At 34.6% G+C, this 24,160-nt stretch overlaps 1 long non-coding RNA gene across 1 annotated transcript; it reads left to right on the top strand.

Moving 5' to 3' along the window:
• On the top strand, positions 1-24,160 carry LOC125259726. Its single transcript, XR_007182901.1, has 6 exons — positions 1-162; positions 1,275-1,400; positions 4,387-4,540; positions 20,902-20,959; positions 21,544-21,666; positions 23,455-24,160. It is a non-coding gene; the product is annotated as an uncharacterized LOC125259726 (long non-coding RNA).

Genomic DNA, 24,160 nt, shown 5'->3' with positions numbered 1-24,160 from the left:
TACTTCTCGTGCTCGTGCACACACAACACGATATAGTTTGCTCAAGTAAAAAGATGTAAATACATTTGCAGCGACATAACGGCAGTTAGAAAGCATCTGATCATAGCGATGCGGATGTTTGCATCAGTTCTGCAGTTCTCCGGCATCATGTCGACATATGAGGTAATTAAAAGTACACTGTTACGATAGTTTGATTATAAAGTATTTTTGAGACTATTGGCCTTGCTATGTGAGAATATAGTTTGAATTAATTGCTTTTCTTTGCAATTCACCGGCATGGCGTCGACAGATGCGGCCATTAAAATTTCACTGTTATGATAGTTTGATTATTATAATGCTTTTGCGAGACTATAGTTTGAATCAATCTTCTTTGCATGACATTAAAATTACAGTACAGTATGGCTCTTCCAGCATTATTGTGAACATTTTATAAGCATTCGTATCATGTAACATTAAACGGAAGAGAGGCTAGGAAGCACGTAACCGTCAACCTTTCGATTTTCCCGGCAAAAACGACCCGAGTCCTTCACATAAAAATCAGCCTATGGCTTTCGTAGACAGCCTAGGAAGTTGGGGAAGTTTTCATTTTTAAGTTTTCTTAGGCTGTTCACACATAAAAAAGCGATTAATACACTCTAAAAAATGCTGGGTTAAAAACAACCCACGTTGGGTTGAAAATGTACAAACCAAGCGATTGGGTTGTTTTAACCAAGCAGTTGGGTTAAATTTTTGCCCAATGTGCTGGGTAGTTTTATTTAACTCTACTATTGTTTACAAATTATTGTATTGTTTGCTTAAAATGAACCCAAAATATGTTGGAAATTAACATTTATTAATATGTTAAATGAGTTAAATGAATAATTAAACAATAAACATTTCTAAATTGCTTATTAATAAATGTTCACCATTTGATTATTATTGTTTCCTCTAGTAATTATGTGCCTGATTTTTAATTTCCAACATATTTTGGGTTCATTTTAAGCCAGACATATAGTCATTTTTAAACAATAGTTGGGTTAAATAAAACTGCCCTGCACGTTGGGCAAACATTTAACCCAGCCGCTGGGTTAAAACAACCCAATCACAGGGTTTATCCATTTTCAACCCAGCATTTTTTAGAGTGTAGATTCATCATTTCATAACTATTACACAGATACCCGAGGTTTGACTGCATGCGGTTTTCTTGTCTTTTTTGTCAGGTCACTCTGACACCATCTTTCTGTTGATGTGTTTAAATGACTGCCTTTCCCTCTCTGCATCTGGGTTTCTTGAAGCTTTGATAGAAGGCCGTGATTCAGCTGCTAACCCGAGCATCGCTCACGGATGGAGAGAGACTGCGGCTGAAATCTCTCCTGCGGCTCTGATTGATGGAGGAGTTGAATAGACGAGTTGGCAGCAAAGTTGAGTAGCGTTCATTGTAATGTGTTCGCTATGAATAAATGCCCTGAATATGAGCACGACTTTGCTGCATTTTACACTTCATCAGATTTTTTCCCTGCACAAGTCAAAGTGAAATAAAAGACAAAGGCATAAGTGCACTTACACTGCAGCTAGTTCACCAAAAACTGTTCTAAATTACTTTTTATGTTCATTATCCACCCTTCTATCTGACCTTTTACTATTAAATATTGTTTTTGCACACTTTAAAATAATGATATGATCAATAAGTTATGACAACATGCTTTTTCCACACTGTAAAAATGATTGTTGGTTTAACTTAAAAACGTAAGTTTGACTTAAAATTTTTGAGTTCATTGAAAAATTTGAGTTAATACAAAGAAAGATTTTGGTTTAACCAACAGAAACTAAAAAATTTGGCTGCAACTAATCTTAAGTTATCAAGTTGAATTAGGGGATTTTTTTTTTATTTATTTTTTTACATATGTTAATTTTTAAATGTCATTTTTGCAGCTTATTTTCAATAAATGTTCTTTTAGTATATGGCATGTTGTGAATGTTTTATGTACAGTATATCCATTCAGTACATCAAACTCTTTTATTTCGAAAGATCAAGAAAAATCTTATTTTCCATTATGTGAAATACACCTGAAAATAATGAAATGACCAAAGCGTATAGAGTGTCGCTGAAACACACAGCTGATGGATTGTGCGCTGTGATAATCTCATAAACGTTCACGTCCAAACCTCAAATCAATAAGAGCCTGAAGCACATGAACTATAAATATCTGTTTTGTAGTAATGCGCTGTTTTGTCATATTTGCATTTTTTGGCAATCAAAACCCTTGTAATCAGCAAACATTTACTTGGCCGTATTCCCAAGAGGATATTTTACATTCTGTGGCATATTGAGTCGAACAGGTTGTATATGTGGCTGATGATTAAGTCAACATGTCTGTCACATCCTAAATAAACAGCTGCCGGATTTAAAATAAACTGTTTTGTTCCCTCGTTCCCAGTAAACGGTTGTTGCTTCTCTTGCCATGTGAAATTAAACACAATCTGTCCTCAACGAATCAGATGACAGGAGAGTTCAGATTCATGTACACACTATAAAGTTTCAGAACTTTTTTAAATACGGGAGTGAATCCCCTAAATTATCGCTCCATGTGTGTACGGAACACGACTCACTCCCGAAACTGAGATGATTGACACCGTGGTAACAATAGCAACGTTCTGACGTCTTGCGCATTTGGAAAGAAATATTACGGTGACAAAACACTCATGTTCAGCAATTTCAACTAATGCTGCGTTCCAGACTTGGTTGGATGTGGGATATCCCAATTTAAATGTTCAACATCACCCTGTTTTTATGATCATTTTGAAGTATCACATCAGAAACGAGTGGGTAAATGTCGAATTCTCAAAAAAAAAACCCTTAATTCGCAAAAAGTTTTTAACGCTCATTTTTTGACTTCTGCGAAAAAGAGTTAACACGAATAATGGAAGATGGAAATGCATTTGGCGAATAAATTCTGACGTAGCGAACGTTAATTGGTGGTTTCCATTGATGTTTTATTTACTGTTGGTTACTAAGTTACCAATACCACCATCATCCGCTTGAACAACTTGATGGAAACACACCTAATTTGCATTTTTTTTTTTTTTTTCAAACTTTGAAAAGATTTGCTTCATGTTTGAATAGAAACCCAAGTTCCAGGGTTTACAAAACAAAACAGCTGACGATAAGCAAAAACGAAGGTATTATTACTTAAAATTAATGTCTAATGTTAAAATGTGTTTTTCCGTTTAAGCTCATTGGAAGTATTTTGGATTTTTTGAAAAACCTACTTTTGCGAACTAGTCCTATAGGTTTTGGTCCGATCAGAAATAAACCAGTGCAGCGAGATTCTCCGGCGACCGATTGTCAATAATTATCAAAAAAAAAAAAAGTTGAAATTTCGATTCATGGTCCCCAGGGGCCGTGAAAACGTTTAAAGTGGGTGGAGCCACTTTTACTAAAATGCCTATAGCTCATGAAGGGAATAAGATATTTTCACCAAACTCGGCACACCCATGTAAGAGCTCATTCTGTGATCGTGTGCAAAAGGACAAGGCAACTGGCCGCTTGATGGTGCTATAACAACAAAAAACATGAAAACGGCTATAACTACTTCACCGTTAGTCCGATTTACTTGAAAATTGGCACGCAGTGTCTTTGTCCGAGGTGTCATGATAGTCTTTGAGGACATTGCCATATCTCAAAATACATGGCCGCCATCGGCCAATGAATTTTGAGCAGCTATCAGACAAGATTAACAGAGGCCAATCGGAACGAAACTCACTGGGCCTGTTTGACCCACGGACCTAGAGACCGAGACCTAGAGGGGGCGCCTTCGCACGATTTTTCACACATGCCCACAACAGTCATACCACATGGTAGAACTCCTCATTCTGAGCAACTTTGCCTCTAGGATCGCCGCTGTCCATCGAATCGTTTGTTACATATTGCAGATTATTTCAAAAACTAGTCCTAGGTTTTTGGCTCAACCTCTATAAAACCACTGCGGCACAATTCTCTGGACTATCTAGGTCAATAGTTATCCAAAAAAGTTAAACTTTACCCTTTGGGTAGCTATAATGGGGTCATTTAGAAAAGGGTGTGGCCAAGTGCTTACAAAAGCCTATAACTTCAAAACGAAAACTTCACGAAACGACTTCACGAAAATAGGTGAGCATATGCGACATATGATTCTAAACAAGCATGCCGACTTTTATGGAGATCGAACAATAGGTGCTGCTACAACTGTTAAAAAGCTTTAAAATCCATATATTTCCAAATGGTAAATTGGCTGTAAATGGTCTTTTCCTTCTATGTTTTAAGTGGTTACTTGCTTGCTAAATAAAATGTAATATCTTTTTGCGCAAGTGCTGTGCTTGAACCTCGATAATTGCTGCTCGCAGCTATATTTGTGCTTATTGTTGCAGGTCTTTTCAAGATTGGAGTCTCAGTATTTATGAATTCAGACCAAGACAAGCGCTCAAGTGGTGCTCACTGCAGAGCCAAATAACGTCATGCGCCAGGAGGCGTGGCTAATGTGAACACCAAGTGAAGCGAAGTGACTTCGATTCGTCTTATAAAGTAAGTTCTTGAGTTCAGTTGTTTGTGTGTCTCATTCTACTCCACATTATGGCCTCTAAAACAACCCTCACGTCTAAACACTCGTTCATTTCTTCTATCTATTCTCTCGGCTCATTTTCAAAACAAACATGTTCTTTTGCGCTCGTTGTTGCAGTATTTATCAGCGCTGTCAGTCTCAGGAGCTGTTGTTGGGTTCAGGTGAGGGCGCGTGTTATCGGAGCGCTGCAGCCGCGCGTCTGTCAGCGCAGGCCTCGCCTGTCCGGCCTGCTTTAGTTGTGGGTGTTTAAAATTAGATTTAACATCTATCATTTCTGTTGGCTGAATGGCTCGGTGTCAGGGTTTGGCAGAGGCCATCCGTCACTGACCGTGTGTCTGCTCCATCCCACCAGACCATCCGTCAAGCAGCAGCATCCCGCTCCGCAGCGGCGGGAGAGGGGAAACATCACCGCGGGTCGAACGCAAACACGCATGCATTCACGAGTGCACACGTGTGCTGGACAAAACATGCAGTACACACAAAGGAGGTTTTGTCTGCAGTGTTATGCACAGACATCCCTTGACCAATACATCATATTTCAACCCAGAATGTAAGGGAAAAATTAACTTACATTTTGCATAAATAAAATGAAGCTTATTTTTAGAACCATGAAGATTTTTTAAAACGTTATTTCCTTGACAGGATGAAATTAATTAATTAATTAATCAGTTTATTTCAGTCTCACTGGTGATCATGTATTACTGTAATAAATATTTTACTATATTGAAGTATAATTTAATATGTTTTAAATAATTAAAATTTCAATAATTGTAATTAAAAATTAACTTTTTATTTTTGCGAATATAATTAAAACTTAATAAGATTTAAATAATTATAATTTAAATTATTAATATAATTTTTTTTCTCATTCCTATGAGTATGATTAAAAAATATATAATTTTATCTACTATTTAATATTATAATTTAATATATAATTAAATATTATCATTTAAATTATTTAAATAATTATTAGCTAATTTATTTTTTTTGCTAATCTGAGTATAATTAATTATAATTCAAATAATTACCATTTTAAAAGATTAGAATTAAAAATTGTAATTATTTTACTTTTTAATCACCAAATACTATGACATATGAATTTATCAGTCTTATATTTGTATAATAATATATTACTTTGATCACACTTTTGTTTAGGGTCCAGTTCTCACTATTAACTACGACTTTTGCCTCAATAAACTCCTAATTACTGCTTATTAATAGTTAGTAAGGTACACAGCAAGATCCCCATAGTTAAATCAACTCTGCTCAGATTACATATGGTCTCTCCCTATATAGTGTTAAAATAACACTGAAGCAGAGTTAAAGTTAATGAGATAATTAAGTTAATAATTAAGTTATGATTGAGCATTAGTGATGAACGCCTGCTGTTAACAAGCAGAATCACTGAAGAGAAACACAATAATTACAAATGACTTCCAGCCACAGTCTTAGATGAAATCAACTGAAGATAAAATACATTAAATCTCTCAAGATCTGATTAAACAACTCCACAAAAAGCATGTTATCTCATTAACTTTAACTCTGCTTCAGTGTTATTTTAACACTGTGTTATTTTAACTAATAAACAGCCAATATCCTTAAATGCTTGCTAATAAACAACTAGTTAATAGTGAGAATTGGACCCTAAACTGAAGTATTACCATGTGCTTGTGACATTATTTTCAAGCTATTTACTATTTTATAATAAAGTTTATTATAAAATAAACCTTTTGGTTTCAGTGGAATATGACCTGGACATGTCCTTGACAGGTTTCGTGAGATTCGTCCTCGTACAGGACCACACAAATGAAAGCACACATGTATTCACAATGAAACTTCAATATGTACACAAACACACTAAACACACAGTGGAGAACGTGTTTTTAATGTTATCAGTCTGCAGATGAACCTCCAGACAGTCTATAGCGAAGCACAGGGCCAGTGACACCGGGCATGCTGGAGGTGATATGTCTATTTCACAGGTCGGCCTGTGTGAGTTTGTCTTTCAGACGGATGAACCGTGTCTCTGACCTCCTGACTGCAGAGATAAAGATTTCAGAGTGTCACGACTCTCTGTGTAGAGCTTTATGGGGGGAATCAGTCATACTGAAGCCCTCCAGACCTCACAGTCATATTCTACTGTTTAGTGTAACGTAAAATTAATTACAATGACTATAGGCCCATTTACACCAAGGGCGATAACTATGATGATAACGATAAAGACATAGTTCTAAACAACTCTTCTAATACAACTATAATGATAATGGCAGAGAGGAACAACATCACTGGAATCACTTTCAGTATGATTTTTTTTCCAGCTGATGGATGATAAAAACATTGACAGCCAATCAGAATCCATCCTGCTTTAAAGAGCTTGAGCATTTAAACAAAGACTTTATATACAGAAAGACGGTGCACTCATATTACTATGAATGGGAGAAAGTGCAATGCTCAATATGGTGGAATAAGCCCCGCCTTCTAAATAAAACATTTTTGCATCACTGCAGCTGCTGCTAGAAGCTTCGGTTTCTATAAAAACTGTGTTTTTAGACGCACGCTTATGACTGCACATGCACATTAGCTACTCCAGCCTGAAAAATGCATTTTTTTGTGTTTAGAAACATAATTTATGAGTCAGTTGTTGTCACATTTCATTGGTGATTTCAAATATGAAATTTAATCATATAAGCTTGGTGAACAGCTTTGGAGAATTTGATGTTTCCTCATAGGAGTTGCACTTGCATGACTGAAATATCTGACTGAGAGCGTCTCAAAGATGGCTGTCGAGTGTAATGACTTGCCTCAAAGGGACTTTGATTTAAAGTGACACACGGCATAAACTTAAACATGTACTTTAAAGGTGCCATCGAACGTTTTTTTTACAAGATGTAATATAAGTCTAAGGTGTCCCCTGAATGTGTCTGTGAAGTTTCAGCTCAAAATACCCCATAGATTTTTTTTAATTCATTTTTTTAACTGCCTATTTTGGGGCATCGTTATAAATGCACCGATTCAGGCTGCGGCCCCTTTAATTGCTCGCGCTCTCCGCCCCCTCTCGAGCTCTCGACTCTATCATTGCATAAACAAAGTTCACACAGCTAATATAACCCTCAAATGGATCTTTACAAAGTGTTCGTCATGCATGCTGCATGCATACATTGGATTATGTGAGTATTGTATTTATTTGGATGTTTACATTTGATTCTGAATGAGTTTGATGGTGCTCCGTGGCTAACGGCTAATGCGACGCTGTTGGAGAGATTTATAAAGAATGAAGTTGTGTTTATGAATTATACAGACTCCAAGTGTTTAAAAATGAAAATAACGACGGCTCTCTTGTCTCCGTGAATACAGTAAGAAACGATGGTAACTTTAATCACATTTAATAGTACATTAGCAACATGCTAACGAAACATTTAGAAAGACAATTTACAAATATCACTAAAAATATCATGTTATCATGGATCATGTCAGTTATTATTAGAGATGTTCCGATACCCCTTTTCCATTCCCGATACCGATTCCGATACCTGAGCTCAGGGTATCGGCCGATACCGAGTACTGATCCGATACCTGGGTGTGTATCTGTATATATATATACTACTAGCCCTGTATGAATTGATAGAATTATTTATGGTGTGCTTCAGACTTATCCCTTAATAAAACAAGAACAAAAACATACAGTGAACTAGAGTATTTTTATTATCTGACATACATTTGTCAGTTATATTATTTATTTATTTTAAGTGAAAAAGATCTTCAAATGCAGCCACAAATCTAACACTGTAAACTGAAAAAGGTATATTAGTTTTACAATATAACTATAAAAACAGTGCAACAAATAAATCTAGGAATATAATTAGGCTATATAAGAAAATAATCTCTTTAAAACTTGAAGTCCAGAAACAATTTTGTTAAATAAAAATCTCACGTTTTCGACGACTGACAGCAGCTGGTCATCCAGAACAATAAACCCGACAATTTTGTCGGTTATCTTTATTTGTCTTTTAAAAACATTTCTCTTTGTTTGAATGAAGCTGGCACGCCTCATCCTTCTCCATCTTAAGCGCGTCAAACGCCCGAATCGCTCAATTCGCACCGCGTCATTCACGCGAATCGCGCCGCAGGGAGTCAATTCGCGTCTTTGCATTGACTTAACATGTAAATCACTCGCGCTTATCGCTTCATTCGCGTCTGGTGTGAACGCAGCATTAACCTAAATGTAACCATCGTGTTGCGCAGGGTGACGCGTCTTCAAATGCTTTATTAAGTTATTTGTGTTAAAGTTGCCAATACTTGTGCCACTCGAAATTGCAGCATTGCATATGAGACATGTCGCCGTTTTACTGGTCTGAAATACTGCCAAACAGCAGACATACTGCTAGCGCGTTTTCACTTCTCCGCTGCTCTAAACAGTGGTTGCTTGTGGCAACACAGCACAACTTCCTGTGTTTGCATTCTGAGCCGCGAAGAAGAATTGATTTCCGATTTGCTGCGTTAAGCAAAGATAGCGGGCACAACTAGGTATTGTTTAAGAAAATGGTATCGGATCGGTACGTGAGTTTAAATACTCGCCGATACCGATGCCAGAAATTTTTGAGGTATTGGTGGTATTTCCGATACTAGTATCGGAATCGGAACAACCCTAGTTATTATTGCCCCATCTGCCATTTTTCGCTATTGTTCTTGCTTGCTTACCTAGTCTGATGATTCAGCTGTGCACAGATCCAGACGTTAATACTGGCTGCCCTTGTCTAATGCCTTGAACATGGGCTGGCATATGCAAATATTGGGGGTGTACATATTAATGATCCCGACTGTTACGTAACAGTCGGTGTTATGTTGAGATTCGCCTGTTCTTTGGAGGTCTTTTAAACAAATGAGATTTACACAAGAAGGAGGAAACAATGGAGTTTGAGACTCACTGTATGTCATTTCCATGTACTGAACTCTTGATATTCAACTATGCCAAGATAAATTCAATTTTTTATTCTAGGGCACCTTTAAATAAACAGAACAATAATATAGTTATTGTTATAGTTATCGTTCTTGGTGTGAACGGGCCTAAACTTCCTAAAAATGATTAGACCAATTTGGAAAAACAATCTTTATACTGGTAAAAAATACTGTGATTTTAACTGGTCACATGTATTATATTATATTATATTTAAGCAATGTAAGGCTGAAGACCGTTACTGACAATCCTCATTTTGGCTGCCTGAGATTGTCCAACTTTGTTGTTGTTGAGCAACCGAAGCGTGAGCTGTTAAAGCTCCGCCCTCTTCTGGAAAGGGGGCTGGGAGCAGCAGCTCATTTGCATTTAAAGGGACACACACAAACCCAAACAGGGGCAAATTTGACAAGCTATAATAAATGATCTGTGGGGGATTTTGAGCTGAAACTTCACAGACACATTCTGGGGACACCAGAGACTTATATTACATCTTGTAGAAAGGGCATAATAGGTCCCCTTTAACAGGGGTGTGAAGACTTTTTATATCCACTGTATTTGTTGCCAAAAAACAAATGTCTTGCTCTAGATTAATGTGCATGGCTGAATCTTTCACAGTAAGACCAGAAACATGCATTGAAGTCAATATGGACGTTTTTGATTTCATGTTGACTTGTATTTAGTGCGTGCATTTTTCAGTATAAACCTTATTTACAATGCTGTGGTTATTCAGCACATACAGGGACACACAGATAAAGAGAGAGGCATGATGGGAGTTGAGACGCTCCAGCATTGATTATCCTGCAGCTCTTGCTGGGTTTGTTGATTAAATCAGTGTGAAGTCGGGAAAATCCAGCCACATCTCTGTGTGTTTGGAGCTCGACACGCGTCCTGCTCAGGAGAAACTCCGAGTCCAATCAGACCGTGTTAAAAACACCTCCAACACCTCGTCCTGAAATAACACCCCAGTTGCTTTTCTGCCGGATGAACATTATAAAAGGTCAGAACTTGGCATGTGGTCTCGCTGCGTGAGCTCTGCGCCTCAGGTGACGTCTGACTGAAGCTTCATGACACACACAGCTCTAATGACCAGACATTATGATGCACACGACAGCTCTGGAAAAGAGTTCACTTGATATTCATTGTGTGTGTAAATGAATGGCAGTATCTGTTTTTATTGAGGATGCAGTGTCTCAGTGATGCAGATCTTCTCTCTGGATTTATTCAGCACTGTTAATCTCAGTTCTAGCAGAACCTCAGATATCAGACTGACTTTCTCCTGGTCAGACTCTTAAAATGGCGTTCAGTGCATGTGAAGTGATGCAACTGAATATTCATCAGTAAATCTGAAATACGTTTATGATGCTTTATGGTGTTTGTTTAGTAATTCATTCTGCCATTATGAAAAAAAAGAATAATCAATTTAAATGATTACTATTGAATTTGTATCTGAGTATAATTTAAATAATTATAATAAAAATTGTAATTATTTTATTGTTGCTAATATAACTATAATTTATTCATTTAACTCAGTGAGCCATTATTAAAAAACAAAAAGGTATATTTTTTTACATTTATTTAAATAATTATAATTTAAATGTTTAATTATTTGATTTTTTTTGCTAATTTGAATATAATGTGAATTATTATAATTAAAATTAAAATTATTAATTATTATATTTGCTAATATAAGTATAGTTTAATCATTTAATTCAGTCAGCCATTATGAAAAAATAACCCAAATGATATAATTTGTTATATTAATTTAAATAATTATAATTTAAATGTTTATTTTATTTTATTTGCAAATTTAAATATAAGTTAATATAAAAATGCATACATTATATAAATAATATAAATTATTTAATATAAATATAATTTCATATCAAATATTAAATAATTTAATAATATAAATAATTTAATATAAGTTAAATAATAACATTTAAATGATTATATATTTTTGTAATTATTTTATTTTAAATCACCAAATATATCCATGTTTGAAAATTTCAATTTCAAATATTTGTTTAATAATATATGACTGTAAATGACAGAAATGTATTGAATTGAAATGAAGATTTAATGTGATGCATTTTAAAAGAAACTGAATATTCAACAGTAAATAATAAACACTTTCACAAAGCTTTCATAGTGTTTAAATAAATTCGTCAGCCAATATACAATAAAACAAAAAGTATAATTTGTTAAATGAATTAAAATAATTATAATTTAAATGATAATTAAAACTTAAAATATTTTTGCTAATACAAGTATGACTTAATATAAGTTAATATAATTAAAAAAATATATATATTAATGTAATTTTTTTTTTTTTAATCACCAAATATCATGTATGAATATTACAATTTCAAATATTTATATAATAAAATATTGCTTTTTTCATTAAAGTAAAATTAGACATGACGTGAGATTTTTTTAAGTCAAATTGAAGTACGTTCTTGATGCTTTTATGGTTTTTGTTTTGTAATTTAGTCAGCAATTTTCCATGTTTAAGTTAAGCTAACTTTCTTCTGTTTATTTTCTGCCTGTCATGACTTTGAGCGTGGTGTCTGTCTGACGTGTGCTGTGATTGGTGTTTTCTCACTGTCATTTGTGTCATTGGACACATTCATTTCTGCTGCTTCGAGATGTTGGGTGGAATTACATTCACTTGCGCTCGATTTCCAGCTGACATTTCTGCTTCCTATTTTTAGGCAGGTGTTCCATTTGCGCTCAGAACACACCTGTGATGGTACGGCGCTGTGATATCACTGTCACTTCACCTCTGATCTCTGTCTCTCTCAGCAGGGTGCGTCTGCTTTACAGCTCTGGCTCTGTTTGACAAAGGTTTGTTCGATATTTTCTTCACACCGTCACAATGAAATATATTCACCTTCTTCCTTTGCATATTTTGGCTAAAGTTTCATATTGTGAGGATTGTGTATTCTTATCATTACAGTGACTGCTGATCATTAAATCTGTTTTTGAGAGCATTTTAACATCCAAAGTAGGAGGATGCAAAAATAGGAACGAGGTGTCCGTCAAGCGAAGCTGCGTTGCATCACAATTCACCACTGCCAGACTGGACAGCTTTGTTTATTTAAAATGAGAATATATATATAAATTTTTAAATCTCTAACCATAAGAATGAGCAAAAGTAATGGTGGTTTTGCATCAGTCTAGCCGGATTGTAGTTGTTCTGAAGACACTGACATTAATCTGACATTTGTGTTCATTGGTTCAGGACCAGCAGGTTCCAGATTTTAATTCAGTTAGCCATTATGAACAACAATAAGTATAATTTGTTTTTGTTTTTTGCTAATTTAAGTATAAGTGAAATAATTATAATGTAAATTACTACATTATTGTATTTTTTTGCTAATATTTAAAGGGTTAGTACACCCAAAAATACAATTTCTGTCATTAATTACTCATCCTCATGTCATTCCACACCTGTAAGACCTTCATTCATCAACACAAATTAAGATATTTTTGATGAAATCCAATGGCTCAGTGAGGCCTCCATTGACAGCAAGATAATTAACTCTTTCAATGCCCAGAAAGCTACTAAAGACGTATTTAAAACAGGTCATGTGACTACAGTGGTTCAACCTTAATGTTATATAGTGACGAGAATATTTTTTGTGCATCAAAAAAACAAAATACTGACTTTATTCAACAATATCTAGTGATGGGCGATTTCAAAACACTGCTTCATGAAGCTTTACGAATCTTTTGTTTTGAATCAGTGGTTCAGAGCGTGAATCAAACTGCCAAAGTCACGTGAATTCAGTAAATGAGGCTTTGTTACTATATAAGTGTTTCGAAATTTCAGTGGTTTACACTCTGAAATTTCATGCACGCTCTGAATCACTGATTCGAAACAAAAGATTCGTAAAGCTTCATGAAGCAGTGTTTTGAATTCACCCATCACTAGATATTGTTGAATAAAGTCATTATTTTTTTGTGCACAAAAAGTATTCTCGTCACTTCATAACATTAATGTTGAACCACTGTAGTCACATGAACTGTTTTAAATATGTCTTTAGTAGCTTTCTGGGCATTGAAAGTGTTAATTATCTTGCCGTCAATGCAGGCCTCACTGAACCATCAGATTTTATCAAAAATATCTTAATTTGTGTTGATGAACGAAGGTCTTATGGGTGTGGAACAAGATGAGGGTGAGTAATTAATGACAGAAATTTCATTTTTGGGTGAACTAACCTTTTAACATGTTAAATAATGCAACTTAAACGATTATTACAATTTGAATTATTGTATTTTAATCACCAAATACCATGATGTTTAATTTTTTTATATTTGTATTATAATATTTATAACTTTTTTGCATTACATTAATGAGAATTTTAAAGTGAAAACAGGGCCAGATTCATGCATAGACATTCCAGGCAAACAATTGCTATCTAAATCTAAAATATCTAAATATTCAATATTTAAAATATAGGGCAGAAACCTCATATCTCCATATTTTGTCATTTTAAATCATTACTATTGGTCACCCTTTACGGATGTCTGTGGGTTTTGCACATATTTAACCAATAAAAATTATTAAAAAGAGCTTCAGACTAAATCTCGTATCTCAATTGGCTCGTCAAACTGTCAGTCAAACCTCATAACTCCGCCCTGCCTCTATCGTGAATGAAGTGCCACACTCAGTTTGAAACGTCTCTGCTTGTTTGCAAAGCAATGAGTAAACTGGTTGTTTGAATGGGTCACTGAAGAATAAGGTTTTTAAAAGTGTAAAAAAATATAATGGAGATAATAAAGATAATTAATTTTGAAGTTTTATTAGTGTTAACAATGAGATTATGTGGTTTTTATAATCAATTAACACTGCTTTTGTCATTTTTTACAAGATGGACAAAATTTGTCACCAACAAAGTCATTCAGTTTATCCAAAATTTTGGTTATACCGAATGATAATATTTTCAAACAATGCTAACAGGCTGATATCTAGCAAAAGGACAATCAAACATTTTACATTTAGTACAAGTTTTTAAAATATTACAACATTTTCCATGTTTTATAGCGGTTGTACCGAATGACCTGATGTTTCAGGACATGCGTATGATCAAGAGAAAACATGAATTTTTCAAATAGTTAAGAGAGAGTTAGTTACTTTGCTTAGTGACCATGTGGTCCTTTGCAGGTGTCTGAATGATGTCACATCCTGTCACATGATACTGTCCGCATGACTTGATCCAGAATGGTCCCTTTATATCGGTTACTCCGAATGACATCAACGAAATTAATTTTTCCGGACATTCTTTCTCATAACAAAGCAACGACTTCCACACATAATTTTAATACAATTTTGCACTATGTTGATATATGATGTTATAAAATCATGCCAGAATGAAAAATATACATTTATTACATTTTAAGATAGTTTTATCACAAATGAACGGTTGGACGGTTAAACCGAATGACCTTTTGACACTTCAAAATCTTTAAAATACCTTTATATGTAGCAAAATATAATTAAAACCTATTGGATTCAATAAAAGAGATCTAGTTGTACTATCTTACATACTTTGGATGTCATATCTTATTTTTTTTTTTTAATTATTATTAAGGCTTTTGGACAATAAAAAAGACCCGTCATGTCATTGACCCGAAGAAGTGCAGCGTTTTCTTTACTCAAGAAACACACATTTGCCGTTGATTCCCAGCAATACTGAGCAAAGCATTTCATGTTTTCTAACATGAGATTTTGGACAAATGACAAAAAACTGAGCGCCACATATGTGGAAAAGTGGCGTCAGAAATGTCAGTGAATTTACATTTGACCCAGTGTGCATTGCTCAAAGTCACGCTTAACTCATGTCTGTGTTCTCCAGTAACGTTGTATCAAAGTTGAGTATTTCTGTCATGTTTTAATCATCTAATCCTGAGATGATCTCAGTTATTGTGCTCCTGCCTCGGGCCTATAGTTGAAAGTATAAAAACAAAACGCACTGTCATGCTTGTCATCACCAACTACTGAATAAATCCTCTGAACTCATTCCATTTTCCCAGCCGGCTCAGAGTGTTTTCAAGCATTCATAGTTTGGTTTGTGGATATTTGGATATATATTTTCATGCATCGATATTGTCTGAACGAGTGGACTGCACACAACACATCTCTCTGTACGATTACATGAAATCAGGCCTTTCTTTTCTCTAATACAGATCAAAAATATGACAATATCAAGAAATTCAGGATCAACCACATTCAGGAAGGTCAGATTCAATCCACTTCTACTAGATTCACAGTTTGATTTGAAACATTCAAAGAGAGCTGGTCTGTGACAGTGAAAATTATTTTTGCTCAAAATGTTTCAAGTATTTGTATATCAGAGCCTATTTTACTCTAAATATCTTTTTACTCACTACATTTCAATAAAACATTTCGTTCCTTGCTGTTTCTATATAGAGATGTAAAGCAGTTGTTCTTTCGAGTCGATTCATTTCAGTGAACCGTTTAGGACTGAACGATTCACTCGCCTTTCGGACCGGGCTGCGTTTCTCAAAATCATTCTAACAATTAGAAGTGTTTATAACTAATTGTCTTTACAATATCATTTTTGTTCTGATGTTTTTGTGAAACGCACTCATGAACTGTTTGATTCACTGAATCGATTCACTGACTCTATGCCTGTCTTGAGTGAATGGCTCAATATAGAATAGCATACTATCATAATACTTTTACTATTTTTCCTCCATATACTTATAAATCTTTTTATAGCTTAAATAGTAAGAGTAGTCCAATCTGAATTCTGATTGGAAAACAAAAGATTTGTACAAGTTTCGAAGCTTAAAGAAGCATTGTTTCGAAAGCACCCATCACTAACTAAATTTTAATAACTATACTTTAATAATATCATGAAAGAGATAGCCTACTCAAAAGAAACTTATGTTTTTATCTGGCTATCTGTACTGTACTTCAGGTTCAGGATTTGTTTACGTTGTCCACTCCTGACACCAGAATCAGTCCGATTCATAAAGACATTTTCTTCCGGCAGTCTCATGATTTATTCAGCCAGAATTGTTCATAAACCAAGTATCCAATGCTTAAACTCTGAGAGATTCTCTGCAGTTTTCTCAAACGTCAATCATTGTTTTAAGGTTTATTGAGCGTTTTACGGCCCCTGCGCTGCACACAACAGCAGGCAGCGTTTGAGATTGAAGTTCTCTCAGAAACTGTTTATACAGAGATCCCTCCAAAGAAAAGAAGAGCTGCCGAATCCTGTGGGAACTGTGGATGCTGGACAAATTCAGTGCGCAGAAGCTCCCCGCGATGCCGCAGTTAAGCAGACCCAGCAGCCCGCCGATCGATCGCTTATAAATTGTTGATCAATGGCCGTGTGCCGACTCTCTCTCAAACGATCTGGACTGATTCTCGTGAGACGCTGCCTCAATAAAGCAGAGAGAGGCGCTGCATCTGAATCAGAGAGCTGAGACGCATGAGCAAATCTCTCTCTCTCTCTCTCTGTGATGTCGCAGCGCTCTGAAAGGCCCGTTACCACCATCAGCGCCGGGTAATGTAGAAAGACGAGGGCTGTCTGGAGCAATCTCAAAGCTCTCAGCTCTTTTTACACTGAAAGAGAGACTAATGGAGACGCTCAATGAGATCAAGAGAGAGAGGGAGACTAAAGACTACACTCAAAAACAGAGAAAGAAAGTTAGATGGGTTGAAGTGACAAGAAAATAGAGGTTAAACGAAAGAGAGAGAGAGAGCTGGATGAGTGGCTTAAAGAAAAAAAACATTTGAATTAGATGCATATTGAATGTTCAGTATTTTCTATAAATGAATAAATCTGGTCTCACTTGAGCCATATAATAATCAGTAATATATGTATATGGAATAGTTCATTAAAGGGATAGTTCACCCAAAAATGAAAATTTGATGTTTATCTGCTTACCCCCAGCGCATCCAAGATGTAGGTGACTTTGTTTCATCAGTAGAACACAAATGATGATTTTTAACTCCAACCGCTGCCGTCTGTCAGTGGTATAATGCAAGTCAGCGGGAACTTGGACTATAAGAGTAAATAAAACACGACAGACAAATCCAAATTAAACCCTGCGGCTCGTGACGACACATTGATGTCTTAAGACACGAAACGATCGATTTGTGTGAGAAACCGAACAGTATTTATATCATTTTTTTACCTCTAATACACCACTATGTCCAACTGCATTCATCACTCGATTCGTTTGGTCTGATCGCGCTCTGACAGCGGCAGTGATGTCTCGCGCATATAGGAGGGTATGCATCGACGTCACTTTCCCGCCGAAAACGCGCTCCCTCAGCTGTACTGAGTGGCAAAAGAACCTGCTGCGTAACTGGATTAATAGGAGAAACGGCGAAAACGCGAGTAAAACTAACGAATTACCCTAAAGGCTGGACTCGAAAGTGTTTCTTACAACTTGTCAAATAAACCTAATCCATGGATATGCAGCCAGGAGTCCTGTTTCCTGACATTTATATGTGCCTGATTTGACGCCGGGGAAATACATAAAGCAAATCTGGCTGTGAATATTTTATATAACTACAATATCGGTAACTACAATATCTGCTTAATCACTTATATCAATGTTATATCGTCATATTGTCCAGCCCTAAAACATATATAGTTTTATAGTATAGTTTTTGACAGTGTTTTTATTTAAAAACACCCAATTATGCAGAATATAAGATGGAAAATATTTAATTGATGAGTCGTCAACATAATATATAACAATACAATATATAAGGTATGATTTTACCTCAAAATCCAACAATTCGACACAAAATGATAACTGCAAATCCATGTTTCTTTGCCTGGAGTCCAGCTGTTTCTGTGACTTGCAGTGATCCATTTGCTTCTTTTTCTGTTGCTTTCTCTAGTTTTTAAATATATACCTCAGGGTTTGTGTCAAATCTATTTGTACAGTCAGCCGCAAAGCTCTTTCCCGTTTTGAATGTGTTTTGTGTGTTTTTCGAGACATTCACGCTGAAAACCAATGCTGTTGCTCAGTCTTTTGCCACTTAACGGTCGATGGTGACGTCACATGCATACCCTCTGTACTTCAATGAGAGCGAGACATCACTTCCGCTGTCAGAGTGCGATCAGACCAAACGAATCGAGTGATGAATGCCGTTGGACATAGTGGTGTATTAGAGGTAAAAATGATATAAATACTGTTCGGTTTCTCGCACAAACCGATCGTTTCTTGTCTTAGGACATCAATGTGTCATCACGAGCTGCAGGGTTTAATTTGGACTTGTCTAAGCAAGTTTTATTTACTGTTATTGTAGAAGTTCCCATCCACTAGCATTATTTGACTGACAGACGGCAGCGGTTGGAGTTAAAAATCATCATTTGTGTTCTACTAAAGAAACAAAGTCATCTACATCTTGGATGCGCTGGGGGTAAGCAGATAAACATCAAATTTTCATTTTTGGGTGAACTATCCCTTTAATGTAAAGGAAAAACATATAGAAAATCACTAATTTACATAAAATATGTTTTATTTTTAAAAAGATTTTATATATATTTAATATAATTAATTATTATATATAGCCTAATATTGTATAATAATTGATATATATATATATATATATATATATATATATATATATATAAACAGTAATATTGTGACATATTATTACAATTTAAAATAATGGTTTTCTGTTTTAATATACTTTAAAATATATATTTTTTTCTGTAATGCAAAGCTGAATTTTCATCAGCCATTATTCCAGTCTTTTGTGTCACATGATCCTTCAGAAATCATTCTAATATGATGATTTGATACTCAGTTATTATCAAAGTTGGAAACAGTTGTGCTGCTTAATATTTTTTGGAAACTGTGATCCTTTTTTCAGGATTCACTGATGAATAAATAGCCAAAAAGAACAGCATTTATTCAAAATAGAAATATTTTCTAACAATATAAATCTTTACTATCACTTTTTATCAATTTAACACATCCGTGCTGAAAAAAAGTATTAATTTCTTCCCAAAAAAAGAGAAAGAAAGAAAAAAACACCTGACCCCAAACTTTTGAACAGTAGTGTATATTGTTATAAAAGATTTAATTTAAATAAATGCTGCTCTTTTTTAACTTTTTATTAATCAAAGAATCCTGAAAAAAAAGTATCACATTATAAAAAAATATTAAGCAGCGCAACATTTGTAATAAATCAGCATATTAATATGATTTCTGAAGGATCATGTGACACTGAAGACTGGAGTAATGATGCTGAAAATTCAGCTTTGATCACAGGAATAAATTACATTCTAAAGTATATTATAATAGAAAACCATAATTTTAAAATTGTAATAATATTTTACTATATTACTGTTTTTTTCTGTATTTTTGATCAAGTAAATGCAGGCTTGATGAGTAGAAGAGACTTCTTTCGAAAACATTAAAAATAGTAATGTTTCCATACTTTTGACTGGTAGTGTATATTGCTTATATATAATATTGAATAAAAATTTAACATTGTGTATAAATATGTATATACAAATATTATATATATATATATATATATATATATATATATATATATATATATATATATATATAAATCAAATATTTTTATATATATTTAAAAAGATTTTAAAATATATATAATTGATTTTTATATATATATATATATATATATATATATATATATATATATATATATTTATATATATATATATATATATATATGTTTTATATATATTTAAAAAGATTTTATATACATTTTATATGATTTATGTCAAATTCCTGTTCAAAACCCTCGAATCAAGATTAATCAAGAAGCGGTTCATCAGAAGAGAGAAATGGACAGTCCAGTTTTCTCATGAGAAGATGAAAGTGTATTATATGCATCAGCTGCATCTAAATCCAGCAAAAAAAATACACTTCAATGAAATTGGCAGAACGGTGGGAATCAATGTGAAACGCTCTTAAGGTTTGGGAAAAGGTGAAACAAATTCATCAAATAATGTTTGGTAAGTGATTTCGTTCTGCGGGCGGCAATTTATCATCGTTACTGGGCGAATCAGGAGGGAAGGGAATCAAGGTAATTGGGGTGGAACGCTGACAAGACTGCTGGCTTTAAAAACACCTCCAACCCGCAGACTGTGTTATTCCCTCCTGACAGCAGGCAAACTTTGTTCCTTTGCTGGATTCACTTTGCTCAAGTATAAATTCAATCTGCTTTTCAAGTAAATGTTTTATTTGTGCAGGAAAAGTAAAACTGCTACTCCATTTACAGGTGTGTATGAAATCATAAATGACTTGTGAGATGTTTCTCAATGAGATTAAATAGAGCAAAATCCAAGACTTTTGCTTCTCAGATGTTTTTCCTGATAAAATGATTCTCCTTAGAGTTTCAGAAGAGATGTCAACAGAGATTCTCCAAGCACTTTGAAGTCTGCAATCAAAGGTCAGAGATCTCAGTATGAGCTCAATCCTTTCTGATTAGAGTCCAGATCAAATGAAAGTTAATATTTTTATTCAGCAAGGATGCATTAAATGATCAAAAGTGACATAAAGACATTTAGAATGATTTCTGAAGGATCATGTGACACTGAAGACTGGAGTAATGATGCTGAAAATTCAGCTTTGATCACAGAAATAAATTACATTTTACAATAAATTCACATAGAAAACAGCTATTTTAAATTGTAAAAATATTTAACAATTTTTACTGTATTTTTGATCAAATAAATGCAGCTTTGGTGAGCAGAAAAGACTCTTTCAAAAACATTTAAAATTCTTACTGCCCCAAAACATTTGAACAGTAGTGTATAAACACAAACACTGAAGAACTGACACAAAGTCATCAGATCTTATATTTCAGATGCGTATCAGCAGATGTTACATGTCACGTGTTCTGTGAGGACGGTTTATCGCTCATCTTTAATAAAGGCACTGAAATTGGAGGTCCTCTCTGCAAGCGTTTAAACAACCTTCCAATAACCTTCCTGCTGTTCTCTGACTCGTGTTGTGTTTGTGTCTGAGCTGTAGGGGCCGCTGTGAGAACTGCATGCTGGGAAACTACAGCCACACGGCAGCTCCAAACAACATCAATGTCGGATCTGGAACACAAAGTCAAACAGCATCTGACAGGAAGAAACTGTTCACAGATCAGTGAGTGCATCTCTTCATTGACATGATGCTGCATCCCTATTTACACACTTCTACTGTCCTAAAACACAAACACGTCATTAAATTTCATCTTGATACCACAGACTGATTTGTTGCATGCTATTTGCATTTGCATGTAAACATTAACATCGACTAAACTCATTACCTTAAAATGTGTTATTTCACTGTGGCGGCTTTGGCCTCTCATTACTCCATTTTTACACAACTAAAGTAAAAAATGAAGCATCGCGAACTCTTCCTCAGTAATGCATGTGATTGTGGGTGATATTATCTCAAAATGCCTGTGGTTTGAAAATCTACCAGAAATGGTGAACCATCTGGGCACAGAATATCATCAATATATTATGATTTGGGATGAAATAACCCTAATTTTACATGCTATTTGGCATATTATGTGTATTGGTATGCAGCCTCTGTGATGTTTTCTAGTATTAAAAGACTCTTTGTTGCCACATTATTCTTCAACTACATATTTAAAATCCATAGTGTGACCCATCTACTTTTACATACTTTTACTGGGAGAATGAATCAGGCACTGGTAAAACATCCACTGTAATATTTATGTTGCTTAAATTTATTCTGTCAGAAAACACGGCTATTTTTATGTGAGGCAGGGGTTTCCAATCTTTTTTGTCAGCCGAACCCCATTAGACATAAAATATTAAGACATAAAGTACCGCCTGAAATTTTTAGTTAATGTTTAATTGATTTAACAACACATTTACATGTTCACGATTCTCCGATGACAATAAATGGTCACATGACATGCAAGAAAACAGATAAAATATTTCATTTTAGAATTTTAAAAATGAAATTATTATTATTAGTTTAACTCTAATTGTACTGTTGTACAAAATTGAATGTTTGACAATAATTGTAACAATCATTTTATTTGACAACAAAACAAGTTAGTTACGTTTGACATTGTTAAACAATTGTGAAGTTAATTAGATGAATTAATTGTGTAATTAATTAGATATATATATCTTATATATATTAGGAGTGTCAAGCAAATAAAATTTTTAATCGTCTGCCGATTAATTAATTGCACATCAAATTTGGCTGAGAATTTACCCCCAAAAGATAAAGTCATTATTGTGTTAAATGAGAAAACTATTAAATAGATATTACAAAAAGTAGCTTTAGAAATATTTTATTTGATTCAACATAGAATTTATTACATATACATTTTTTTTTTGATATTTAGAATTGGTATTTAGATATATTTACAGACCGGTAAATGTCTAGATGAGTAAATCATTGAATCATTGATTAATTTGATTCGTTCAAACAGCTGATTCATTCAGGAATGAAGTAAAGAGTCATTGAATCATTGAATCATTGATTCACCTGATTGATTCGCTCAAAACGCGTATTCATTCAGAAACGAAACACTGCTGTGTGTTGCTCAGAGATGCAACAACAGTTCTATAGGTAATATTTTAGGAAAAACAGACAAAATTGTGTCTAAAATATAACCCAATATTAACTTCTTATTTATTGAACTGTTGTATAAAATCAATATGACATTTGAACTCATGCTATTCGGAGCAAAAACAGCACTTGTGTGATATTGCATAAACAATATCATATGATATAAACATCAAAAAATCATACAGCGGCATTTTTGCCTTGATATCTTGAATTTTATGGTCATTCTAACTGCATTCTATTGGCTAATATATACACACTCACACATTTCTTGAGTGTAGGCGAGTTCACAGCTGACAGACGTGCACTAAACGCCATAAAACTCTCTTGGTTTCACAGGGTCTTTAAAGTGATTTACGAGTGATTATCAAGGCTTTATGATGGTGTTAGACAGATAATCTGGGCTCAGTCTCCGCTACCGAAAGAAAGAGGAAAAGAACAAATCGTTGTTTACCGGCAGAATCCATTCAGTGACCATGGCAACCTCATTCCCACCAAACAACTGACCTAATGTAAAGGTCAAATGGTCTGTGCTCGGCGCGGCGTTACATCAGCACGGAATTTTCAATCTTCTCCACGAGCAGACGGATTCCAATGTTCCGAAACGGAACACAGAACTCGTTTTGATACCTGTTCTGGAGATTTGTTTTCCATGGTAATGAAAAAACAGCTCAGATAATGGAATAGCTTAATATATATTGATTTTATAATGTTGTGGAAAGGTTGTTTGCTAATAAGAGCTGAATTGGTTTCTTTCTCGCCGTCTGGCCTCTCCAGAAATAGCAATGTGGATCTGTGGAGAAATTACCCAGCATACCTTCTCACACACACACACACAATTTATCTCAGAGCAAATGGAAAAACCACTGAGAGAGAAAATAATTTCATCACAGCATCCTCTGCGGTTCCGAGACAATTCTGTGAATTCATCAGGGGTAAAATATTATCACAGTTTAACTCGGAGGATGAGATGATTCACTGTACAACCCAACACACTTAAACAACAGATGGACCTAAAACAGAGGAAAGAGACAGAGGATATATA

The sequence above is a fragment of the Megalobrama amblycephala genome, linkage group LG24, assembly GCF_018812025.1.
Source record: "Megalobrama amblycephala isolate DHTTF-2021 linkage group LG24, ASM1881202v1, whole genome shotgun sequence".
Taxonomy (NCBI): Eukaryota; Metazoa; Chordata; class Actinopteri; order Cypriniformes; family Xenocyprididae; genus Megalobrama; species Megalobrama amblycephala.
Note: the sequence above shows the minus strand (reverse complement) of the source record. Positions and strands in the feature narration are given on the sequence as shown.